Here is a 12,940-nt window from a genome sequence, read left to right as displayed (position 1 = left end):
AGCCTCCTCTCTTTACCCTGTCTCTATTCGTTAGGCTGTTATAGTTTCAGACTGCCGGGGGATTTCCTTTAACACACTGAGCTCCTCTCTCCTTTATATTTCCAATTGTGTGCATCCATGTCCCAGAAATCCCAGTTACAAACCTAGCTCTGGGAAGTCATTCCCCAGAGTACTTTCTCCCCACTTTTGTTACTTGGTTCAGGGAGTTTGCTCGTGGTCCTGCTACACGTCCTGCAATGCCCTGTGACATACTGCTATTGCTCTGCGGTGCCCTGCTACATCCTGCTATGCTCTGGGGTACCCTGCTACATCCTGCTATGCTCTGCGGTGCTCTGCTACATCCTGCTATGCTCTGCGGTGCTCTGCTACATCCTGCTATGCTCTGGGGTGCTCTGCTACATCCTGCTATGCTCTGCGGTGCTCTGCTACATCCTGCTATGCTCTGGGGTATTCTGCTACATCCTGCTATGCTCTGGGGTGCTCTGCTACATCCTGCTATGCTCTGCGGTGCCCTGCTACATCCTGCTATGCTCTGGGGTACCCTGCTACGTCCTGCTATGCTCTGGGGTGCCCTGCTACATCCTGCTATGCTCTGCAGTGCCCTTCTACATCAACATTCATTAATCACATGTATACACTATAGTGTCAATAATAAACCCAATACACAGTAGGTAGAAATAATGTATCTAAGTGATTTCATTCATTATTAACATGATCATATATTACAGCAGTTACACAGACACTATGCCTGTGTACATAGTGGATTTGCTTTGTAGACTTATAGATGAATTCTATTAGGCTTAAGCAAGTTTGTGAAGATGACACAAGTATATAATGAGTCCACAGAATCAAAATGGTTCATGACCCTGAACAATCATGCATTATTTACTTTAAAAAACACAACTTTAGAAAGGGAAAACTGAAAAGTGTACTGATGGCACATTCAAGTGCCTCTAAGAAACACCATATCTTATTTGGGTTGTCGCTGTGGTCTCCGTGTTGAACCAGCCAATGATAAACGTGAATATTTGACCAAAAAAATGACTTCACTACCAAGGGAATATTGCATCATACCGTGGCCCATTTAGTGGAAAAAAGGAGTCTGTTAAATGGCTTTACCACACACACACACACACACATACACAGGTCTGAAATATACACTGTCAACATATTGTTTCTATGCTTTGCCGTGGGCTTTATATTGAAGTCTGTGCAATTTTTTTAGTCTGTGAGTATTCACGGAAAGCTAAAAACACCAAAGGTAGAGGGTTTATTTGGCCGACATGTCAACATGAACAAACCATGCCAGTTGGTGTTTGTCAGGCCATGGGAAAAAGGACTACTCCACTGTTTGGGTTTTGCACCACAGCCCAAGGCTTTGTTTTTGGAACACTACCACCTACATGGTAGTTCTGTAAGCCATTTATCAATGTTCTATGTTCCATTACATTCCACAATGTTACTGCGAATATGTCTGTTATGTTCTTACTTTTTTAGATAAAGAAGCTTGTACAAGCTGCTAGATTTTTCCATGATCTTTTTTTTTAAGATTAGTTTTTGGGGCATTTTTATGCCTTTCTTGATAGGACAGCTGAATAAATGAAATGGGAGAGAGGGGGAATGACATGCAGCAAAGGGCCGCAGGTCGGAGTGAACACTCTATAAATGGGCGACTGTTGTACCAACTGAGCTATCCGGGCGCCCAAGACTTATAATCTAGATCTTTTATGATATTCCATCCAGTGGTCAATTGGTCAACAGGTTGAGCTCGGCAGGGCCCCTGTGGGTCAAGTTTTGACCATCAGTCGCTTGCCTTCCAGGTCCCCTTCCTGGCCGGGGGCTGGAGGAGACTTGGGATGGGCCTGCTGCCCGTGTTGGAGATTTAGGTGTCTGAGACAAATGTTGACAAACCTGACATGAGCTTAACGCCATCCCATGAGCTTTACTATAGATATTCACATTTTTTTCTCTGAGTACAAAATGAATTACTGACATTTAAAAAAAAAAAGTGGCCAAATCTTGTGGCCTTCTAAGCCACATTTTCCATCCCCGAGGTGTGGCTTCTTATCATTTGACTGTGATCTGAGCAGACTGTTTTGACCTAGTCACGTCTTCCCTCGCTTCAGACTGAACATCGCTAATGAGTCTCTCATGTCTCATCCTTTGGATTTCTCCATCTTGAAGGCTAATCAGAACATCAGGCTGAGCCAATGACCTTGAACATAAATGAGTTGTTCTTGGTGGACAAGCATCAAGAATCATAAAATTACAGTTTTTTTAAATAGAGGTTTAAATTGTGTCATAGTAAATGTAGAAGAACACACTTAATAATTTGATTTTAAAAAATGAGAGTTGGGACTATGTTGAGAGAAACAAAGTGTCAAGACCAGCAATATTATTTTATGGAATTGCTAATTTTTACCGATCTTGGCGGAAAAAGGTGTCCATTACCTTTATTGACATTTTGCCTCGCAAGTGTTACGGTGGCCTGCTGCTTTTACCAGTTTGGGCCAAGATTATTTTGAAAGACAGGGTATCACTTACACTACAGCTATATATCTAAGTTATCTTTCCAAATACTTTTATATTAATAAGATTCCAATAGGTTTTTCCCCAGAATCATCCCTCTGGGTAAATGGACCATGAGAGAGCCGGAAGGACAGATTTAGGGGGAGGGAGAGAGAGAGAGAGAGAGAGAGAGAGAGAGAGAGAGAGAGAGAGAGAGAGAGAGAGAGAGAGAGAGAGAGAGAGAGAGAGAGAGAAAGAGAGAGAGGGTCAGAGGTGAACAGACAGTCTACCAAGCATTCAGCCACGTGATCATCCATCCAGACAGACAACATGACCGGTTACTGTTCACCCTCCAGGTGAAAGAGGTCAGTGGCCCACTCCTGTGAGTATGAGCTTCACACAAAAGAATAACTGAGCAATCTAGAGGATCGTGCTGCCGACTGAGCAAAAGACACTACAGTGTTGTGACAGAGGTCTGTCTGAAAATATGTCTGTTACCTAAACCAAAATATTTTGTAAGCATTCTCTGAACTACAAATTCTCTAAAACTTGGTTTGTGAGCCTGAAGTAATTCATTTATTAAACTCTATCCTGGGTGTTATTAAGGTGTTATTTTACCTTAGCTAAGTAGTTAGAAGGTTTGTCTCTGTGACCTGAGCATGCTTTTTTTCTCAAAGCAACATTTTGAAACATGTTCACATGTTAGAGCAGCAGCAGGAGCCCCATCCAGTACTTCAGTCCAGCAGATGTTGATAGCTCTAAGCTAAAGCACAAGTGCTTGTTGGCTGAAGAGCCTTTATAGTTTGAGGAGCAAGCATCCTACCAGGGTTTATACTTTGAGAACGCTTGACTGAAATGTTGACAGTATGTGTCTATTCAAAGGGCACACCTGTGTATTGTCTATGAGGGCCTCAGGGGCCACAGACGGCCTTTGAAGAAGTGGAAACTCAGCCACAGACAGAAACAAAACAGATTATGACACAAGGTTAATCCTAACACTAACTCCAAAGGACTGAGAGAAGCCCTTAAACATGGTATTTGAATTGTCCTGCTGAGAATATTTGGACCTCACAAACACAGTTAAAAGACAAATACTGTATATACATGAACTTTTGCAAACACATCTCCACATGCACATACCAGATTTTCTATTTGAGTAACTGCAATGACTGCTGCACCTGTATTCACCCTCTGTCTGAAGCCTCTCTAATGGAGCACCTTTCTCTGTAAGCTCCATCGCTGTAACCATTCTCTAAATGCATCCATGAGGCTAAGGGCTGACCGCTAAATATTGGTCTGCCGTTGGCCAGAAATGTGATTTCAAATATGACTTTAATGTTGCAGGAGACCGCTGGATGTGTGAACAGGCCAATCTTTCAAAAGCTTTCAAATACTACCTTAACCCAAATCAAATCATTTTATTATAATAATGTCTGCAAGAATATTTGCCTCAATTAAAAAAAGGTGTTCAATTATTAAATTCAAAATATGCAGACACCCTGTAAATTTTGATTTAATAACAAAAGTTAATAACAAAAGACTGGTCGTGACATGTCTGTCTGGTGTGAGTAGTTGTTCAGTGCGTTGCTGATGGGCACTCCAACCAGCCCATTCTCACTCCCAACTCGTAAAATACTGACGCTTGGTCAGTTAGTGCCTCTCAGCTTCGGATACCGATGAAAAAAACAACCTTTAGTGTCTGTATGAAACACATCGGGCATAGCAGCAGCTATGCAAACATGGGGCTGTAAAATGACGTAGTATTAAGAGTGGTAGAGAGTAGTGTGACGAAAATCCATGGTTGGTTGGGGTGGTGGATTGGTGGAACACCAGACTTTCAGCCAAGAGACAGGGGTTTGTGTCCCTCTGGTGTCCCCAACGTATGTTTTGTAACCCCACCCACAATCTTTTCCTAAAGCTAACTCATTCTTGTGCCGAATGTCAGTTAAACGAACGTCCTGTCTCAACCATTCATCCATCCAACCATCCATCTTCCTCCTCTTATCCGGTATCGTGTCGCGGGGGAGCTGTCACAACCAAGCAAGTCTAAATATGAGTGAATAGATGAGTGAATGAACAGACATGAGTCCCAAGAGCATCAAAAAGTGACGCCATGTGTCCCGACCAAGAGCGTCTATATATGAAACTAAAGGACACTTTTGGAGTCAAAGTCACCTGACCAAGCATTGCTTTTTGATGTGATGAGAGTAAGAATGTGCTTCTTTAGCAGGAGCTGTTGAGGGAGAAGAAAAGACCCTGTGCTCAGTCACATCCACCATACTGACCAGCCTTTCCTGGAATTTAAGCGGGCTATATTCCACGTAAATGTCTCTTCTACTAAACATCTGGCTACTGCTGCCCCCAAAAGCCCTTTCAGTAGTTTCTTACCATCCTGTAATTCAACCATTATAAAGGGAAGCCAGAGAACCAGCTGGGATCTGCAGACTCTCTGTAAAAGATCAAGGTTTTCCATTAGCTCACCAGCCTTTCCAGGATATGTTTGAAGCTAAAGCCATTACATACAGGACCTGATGTCAACCTTCTCCTGACACCACACAAGTTCAGTTTCCACTGTCCTCCTTGCAACCATTGTTCTTAGAATGTCAAAGTCTGGATTAAGAAAAGACAATTTGGTATCAATCAAACTCTCGTTCAACAAGTCTGTAATTAAGTTTGTGTTCTTTTTACATTGACTACTAATAAAACTGAACGAGCCAGTCGGGCAGCTCAAAGTGTTAACCCTGGTGTTGAAATAGGTTAATAATTCAAACTGTTCCACAACGGCAATAAAATCTTTATTTAAGCCACAAATGAAACACAGCTTCTATGTCTCTATTTAGGACAGATTCAGCTGAGTGTGTTCAAGGTCATATCACATTTTATAGGTTTGAGCAGAGAGGGGATTTGGTGAGTGCATTGTTTGTATGCTTTAACTTGCATCACTTCCACAGGCTTAAGAGAGGTTGCATGCGTGCTTTTCCAGTATCCTCAAGAGGGCCAAACGCCTGTATGTCAACTTGAAGATATGCATTAGAACTCTCGTTCTTATACGTGTGAGTATATATGTTTGTATCTAAGCATGGCTGTGTGTGTGTGTGTGTGTGTGTGTGTGTTTTAGAACCTGGATAGCCTCAGACAGAGGGGTCCCGTCTTGGGAAAACATGGGTGGGGACTATAGACTACATGTTTTCTCACCCCCTTGTTGGATCTTTTATTGACTTTCACCACTGCATCTAACTATTAAATTGCATTAATCGCTTTGACTGATTAGTCAACAGTATTAGCAAATCTTACTGACATTCTTTCTAGTACTTTGAAGAATTGGAACACATCCAGTAACTAGGCTAGTAGCCTAGTTAGTTTTTATTGGCATATTTGTTTGCACATATTGAAGATTAGAAAAGTTGTATGGAACAGAGTTTATGCCGAAACTGGGATACGGAAAATACCTTTGCGAAGTTCTGACGTCCCAAACATTAAACTGACATGAATGTTCCCGAATATTTCCAAAACATAACTTTGACTCCGGTAGCAAGAAACATGGCCAATGCTAGCTGATATGAAAAAACAATTAAAACTTGCTCATCAAACCAAATTTCTCAAGACGTCCACTTATTTTTTTCTTGTATATGGGTTTGATCAATAAGGCGACTTGTTGTCTTTCCGGTTAGCAACCTCTGCTTCTTCTACTCCGTTTACTTTATTGCCATGCGTAGAATATAGCGTTAATCTTCTGACCACGCAGTAGCCTAGTTTATTGGCTCCGATCAAGTTGATGGAAATGTGACAAATTCACATTTTGTGACATTTTAAATGTCACTTAAATGTTCACTTAAACTTCACTTGACAACCGAATGAAAACACAGCTAGATTGAAATGAAGCCCAGTTATCAGTTCTCATCTTGCTATATCTGTCAGCAGCCTTTGACATGGTGATTCACCAAATGCTCGTGTCGACCCTATCCCAACTAGGCATCTTGTGCTACTTTGCTTTGAGTATTACATCACATGGCAATTGCTCGAAGTCGCATGGCAGAGATAAGCGTCACTTTATTTCCACTGATGTACTACAAGAATCTGTGCTTGGACCCCTTCTTTTTATATAAATTTCCTCCCTTAGTCCTATAGTCTGTTTACTTGTTATGCTTTGTACCATTACTATGCTGATGATTTTCAGCTCTATCTGTACCTGATGTGCTTTTGGCACTTATTCTTGATGGGTTTTGTATGTCGCTTTGGACACAATAAATACACAAAATGTGAATAAATCTAATAAGGTCTATAGGGGTCAAAAGTGATTAAAAAAACAACAATATTGGTAATGACTAGATAATAAGAAAATGAACACTGTTGCCCATGTGTTATTGCGTAAACCCTTACCTTACCCATGATGATGTTGTGACTTTGATTTGGTAAAATCAGGTTGCTATGTACTGTATAGAAACAAAAGCAAAAAGGTAACTTTTCCCACTAATTCCGTGTTTAAAGGCCAAAAAAATTAAGCTTCAAAAGACTTTGGCAAATTGACCCATCACTCTTCCTGAGCCAAACACACCTAAAATGTTTATGTATACAGTATTTGTAATGTATGCAACATGGAACTGCAATTACTCTGCCATGACACTACCCTTATATATAAGTACCAGCACTTTGACAACTATACACACGTGCACTCGAGACATGAGAAGTTAACCTTCCTCACAAAAAAAAAAGAGAAGGCTTAAGTGCTCATACGTAATGCTGTAATCAGAAGGGGGAATTTGACACAAAGTTATGTAAACTACTCCAAAACGCCAGCCGGCAGTAATACCCGACAGCATTGAGGAGGTGAGTTTTCTTCTAATGACCAAATTAGGCTTGAGTAGTAGTAGTCCTGAGACTATATGGAAATAAAGTGATGGAGAGAATATGAGGCACAGTATTTCTGTTATGGCAGTATGTTTTGGCACCTAAAATGAATTAATCCGTGGGAAATCCAAACTTCAGAAAAGAAGTGGGAGCTCAACATTTCATATAGATAAGTGGAAAAAAGTTGCCTAAAAATTTGCCAAAACATTTTCACCAAAAGTGAAAATTGAGTGCCTGTTTAAAAAGAATGTTTTAGCCATGTACAGTAGCTCCAGTTTAGTGAGCTCAAAATATAGAGAGTGAAAATAAAATTGTGGATTCATATCATTCAAATTCATGCTGTCTGAAGTGTCATTGCAAGTGGATACATGGAGGGAAGCTATGCATAGCAAACCAATGCTTCAGTTGTTTTTCTCATCTCCAGGGAAGGACCAGTGACTCTAGAATATGAGAAGACCTTTAACCTTTTACGCCTACCACACCTCTTCCTTAGCTCAGGAGACTCCCTATAGCATGATCACACACATGCAGCACACACACATTCAAGCCCAGAGGCATCAAGCATGTGTACATGGAAAGAAAGAAAAAAATTCTGCGAGAAATGAACTGTATAATAACAAACAGACAGACACACACACTATACATTTGACATTACGTTTAACATGAGTAAGTGGTGGTCAGGTGCTGTCAGGGAGCAGAAAGTAGGTGACCTCATCTGGGAAAGTCATAGACACAGGTTGACCTAACAGACATTCTAACGGTGTCTACTCATGAAAAATCCATTTTGTGGCACTTGACAGTTACTTTTTAAATCACCTCCCCCAGCAATCTAAAATAAACTACAATACAATAAAAATGCAGATCTTTTAAACTTGTTATTATTAGGAGTCCTATAGCGTTAAGCAACACTTGTAGTCCAGGGATTTAAAGATGTCCTCTTCTCAGAATGGATATTCCGTTGTGTTTTCCAGGGACGTATCCGTGGCAACTATGTATTTGTTATGGCAGTGTTGAGTTCAAATAATCAGGAAAACACAGAAAATGAAAAGAGACAGGGAGAAAGAAAAAGCGATATAGAGGCATTAAAAAGCAGAGAGTGATAGGGTGGGGGAGCTCCAGTGTCAGCTGTGTTTTGAACACCTTCAACAAACTGAACTGGAATGAGCTGCATGTTTTGGCACTGACTAGGTGCTGCCTCCACGTGACTTGTGAAAATGAGATGAGATACGTGAGCACATGATTTTTTATTTCTCAAGCTAGACATAGGGACAAATAAAAAAAAGAGCTGCGAGGGGAATAGGATGAAAGAAGAGGATAAAACTGCCTACACATGATAAGCGATTTGCTCTCAGCACACTGCTAGGTAGGGAGGGAGGGCGCAGGGCAAAGCGGAGGGCAGGTATTACTCATCAAGGGTGTCAAGGTAGCTGGTTTATTATTTATGACCACTGTGGCCATTATGCTCAGCAGCAACATTAAAGGTATATTACATAACACAAACAAAAATATATAGTATTGTTCACATCGGAGTAAACCATTTTATAAAGCAGTAGGAGGTTTGGATTTTTAATTACAGACATTACAGTGAGTGACACAGCAGTGAGTGTAACATCGTGCATAAACACCCCAAAAAACTGGTAATTTATCATGACTGTCCAGCGACCTGTGCACAGTGTGGCAACACCTACAGTATGTTGTTGTTGTCCAAGGTCTTGGATCAGTACACTGGGATCTGTTGCATGACGCCACACAACACTTGTGTGCGTGTGCATGTGTGTAGTTGACTTCAGGGGCTTTACGGAGAAAAAAAAAAGGGTGGGAATGTTTTTGATCATTGTCATGGCAATAAATGAAGATTGTGCGTACTACATGTTGGAAAGGTTCTGGTGTGTATGTGTGTGGACTGTATTTGCAAGTAAATCAGTGAATCTGTGTGCTTTTAATGCTGTGCATTAAGCTGTGCACTTGTGTGTTTTGTGTGCAGTTGAGAATGTTTCATGTTCCTGTGTTTGCACACAGAGGTCCTGCAGAGGTCCAGATGTGAGGATTTGCTTGTTGGTGACACCCACCATAAATCAAAAAGCTTTAACTAATGAACCAATACTGGAAACAGAGAATGGGTCTAATAAACATAATCAGAGGGAGGAAGAAATGGGGTAAAGAGAGAAAAAAGGCGAGTGTAGAGGGAGAGCACAAACGGGGAGAAAGTTACAACTGGGTTGAAGAAGTTGAGGAGAAAGTCATCAGTGGAGAGAGAAGAGGATAGGATGGTAGTTTGACAGAGAAGGAGAACATATCTTTGTTACGCTTCCCTTAAGTATTTCCTTATTGTAGATGTTAAATCATGTTGTTGGATCAGATACTTTAAGAAAAAAGGCTTGAACAATTATGACAAAGTTAAGCTGTGGACAATGGAGAAAGGCCAGCCAATCTATCCATGTCTTCACCAGGCTTGCTAATATGAGTCATTGAACGGAAATAATTTTATTTTAATAGAATTAATTAACCCTTAAAAGCAGACCTCTGGTCTTTAGCGGCTCGTAACGTTACTACACCCTGTCTAATTCTCTGAATGAGCTCTGAATATGAACGGTCAAGATACCTTCCATGTCCCAAGAGAAAGTAGGACTAATTAGGGAACCATAGTTACCTCAGCTGTCTCGACCTTACTGCTGAAACACGTGTGTAGTTTTCCAGGCCAAATTTCTTGGAAAGCCAGAAGATCTTACAAGTGATGAGCTTAAGTAAAAAAACATTGGGCTTTAGCCGTTTTGGCCATAACTCTGGAAAATCAAAGAGGTGCCATGTCTTCCAAAAGCTGATGGATACTCTAAAAGTTGAAAAAAAAAAACATCTGCAAAGTGCTTTACAAAGTACATGTATCATTCACACTGACACATCCATACACACACATTCATTTACTGGTGAAAGTGACTGCCACACAAGGTGCCATCTCTTTATCAGATAAACATTCATTTCACAGCCCCAACCTGAACCACAGCCTGTCTTTGTGTCAGGTAGGACAGTATAAAAATAAGAGGCTACGCTAAAATATTTAATGAATTTCTAACAATAAATAACATAAACTCTTTGTAGTTTTGTTGCCTTTTGATGTTTCCTTTTTACATTTTTATTTGTAATTATTCATCGATGGAAGCAGTCCCATTCTTTTCTCCTTCTAAGGGGAGGAACTACTCCCTTTCCTCTCCTATCTCCTTCCCATCAGAGTAAATTAACTGAGCGTTAAATGTGGAAACTGCCCCTTACAGCTGTTACTATGATCCATGTAAATTATCATGATCTGGTAGTCAACTGGTAATATAAACTATTGAAAACTTTCTGGTTTTGTTTGTATGTGGAAGTGCAGGCATTTGAATGTTGACATCTCTATCATGCCAACTTATGAATGAATATGTATGATATCCTCCATTCACATGGTACATTTGTAGGTTTTTCATATTTTGGTCTGATGGTTGATGTGAGAGACACTGACAGTACAAAACAAACTGATCTGTATGTCCACGTTCCATTTCACTCATGACTATTGATACCATCAGTCGACTCAGGGGATTGGAGTAAAATACATGTGCAGACATTTGCACTCCTGCCTCAAGTCAAACAACTGGCTATGGCTGTTCTTATTTCTGCCCAAAAATCATCCCACTTTGTTTGCACATTGCAGTTTGTCAACTACAAAGTTATCTTGAATAGTAAATTCATAAGTGAACTGTGAAATTATTAATGTGTTGTCTCCTTTTGTTTCTTACGTTGTTTCCTTTGTCGAACCATTTGTGCCTGACCCGCACACACCTGTGATCTGCAGCCTGAATCACTAGTTATATTACTAGTTAGGTTCTTTTTGGGATTCACTAAAAAAAATCAAACATTTTGTCAAAACAAAGATTTCGGCTAATTAGCAGATACCTGGACAAATGCTAGAAAACTTGTAACAAACCGTATGAAAACATGAATAACATTCATGATGTGAAATATTGCAATATTCTTTTCCAAATGGGTATTTATTTTATGTTTTCTAATGTACCCATTTTCTGTTTGAATAGTTTTATTAGTACTTTAACCAAAATGGTGAGCAATTCAAATACAAATGTTTACATTTTGTGAGTTTACAAATGTGAGTCAGCCAGCCTTTTATTGATTCTTGTTTGAATAAGGTTGTGGGAAATTAACATTCAGTTCAAAATGGTAAGAAAGATGCGTAGGTATAAGCTGAAACAGGACATTCATTTAGAGTTCCTTCCTGTTCATTTTGGATATTTTAACTATTGTGTTAATGATGTCCTATTTGGTTTCAGAGTGCCTGTAGAATAAAAGGAATGGGCTTCTGTGAAAAGCATATGGAACATATTTAAAAGTTTCCTTTCGTGTTGCATGTCTAAACTTGGCATGTGTCATTCAAAATAAGGTTGTACTAGTGTTAGTTCATTTTTTAATTTTTTTTTAGTTCCAAATAGAAAGAATTGATATATATACATATAACTATGTTTCCAACATTAGCTTCATAGATGGTGCGCACGCTACAAGCGTGCATGCTTGTTTATGCTCAACGCGTTGTTTGTTGCAGTATTATCCCAAACACCAGAGGGTGCACAAAGAAAATAATCTGTAAATAAGCAAGAAGTAGTAGAGAAGAAGAGAGCGGAAGTTACGAAAAGCAAGCTGCCTGGCAACAGTAGTAAAAACAATCTATTGTAAGCAGCATTTTACTGCAAAACATTACTGTCGCAGTGTGGTGTCTCTCTGTGACCACATAAGGCTGCTGGACTCCCTCTGGTCTATACATGGAGAATCACACAGATGTTTGTACAGGCCGACCTGCCCCGCCAATCTGGCCCAACTGAACTGAAAGCACAGCGCGTGCAGTGGGCGCACAATTCCGATTCCTTTGCGCTGGAAACCACAGCCTTGGTGTCGTCATGTTATTGTTTGTGCACCTTGCTCCGGGAACACCGAGGCTACCATAAACCCCGCTATATAGGGGTATGATAACAAAGATGTCAGTGTGAGACCAACATGTTGTTGGGAGGTGGGATGGTTAGTGCATCACCGCTGTCAAGGATTATTTATAGCTGTTTTCAGAAAACTGTGATGATATTTGGCTGAAACCAGCTAGAGGCTGGCAATGTAAGAATTGGACAGAAACAATCTTAATTCTGAATATTTATCCAGGAAACAATGCAGGATTTACTGTATTTATTCATAATTCAAATTGAAAGTTTTACATTTGGCGTTTCATTTGTATGGAGGACCAGGTCTACCATATTTAAGAATAAATACAGAAATAAATAAATGCTCAATAAATAAATAGGCATACAATTAATTGCCCCAAAAAATACAATGAACAAATAAATGTAGGTATAAATTAAATTATACAGTGAGACATAAATGTATATATCTCTTTTAATTAGCTTCTTTATATATATTTACCTTTGTAATAATTACCTTATTTATTTATTGTCCGTTATAATCTTCAACTTTATTTAGTAAGTACCTATTTTTTAAATGTATTTATTTCTGTGTGTGTTTAATTTTTTGGTCTGTTTTATTCTTCCTTTGCATTTCTACC

At 39.8% G+C, this 12,940-nt stretch overlaps 1 long non-coding RNA gene across 1 annotated transcript in view; it reads left to right on the top strand.

The window, feature by feature from the left end:
• Positions 1-202: 202 nt before the first annotated feature.
• LOC117946540 overlaps positions 203-12,940 on the top strand; it is an 18,587-nt gene continuing 5,849 nt past the window's right edge. The window contains exons 1-2 of the long non-coding RNA XR_004657051.1: positions 203-213; positions 5,354-5,363. This is a non-coding gene — a long non-coding RNA (uncharacterized LOC117946540). The remainder of the gene's footprint in view (positions 214-5,353; positions 5,364-12,940) is intronic.

Source organism: Etheostoma cragini, chromosome 6, assembly GCF_013103735.1.
Source record: "Etheostoma cragini isolate CJK2018 chromosome 6, CSU_Ecrag_1.0, whole genome shotgun sequence".
In the NCBI taxonomy this organism is placed as follows: Eukaryota; Metazoa; Chordata; class Actinopteri; order Perciformes; family Percidae; genus Etheostoma; species Etheostoma cragini.
The sequence above is the reverse complement of the archived record's forward strand: the minus strand, read 5'-3'. Positions and strand labels throughout refer to the sequence as shown.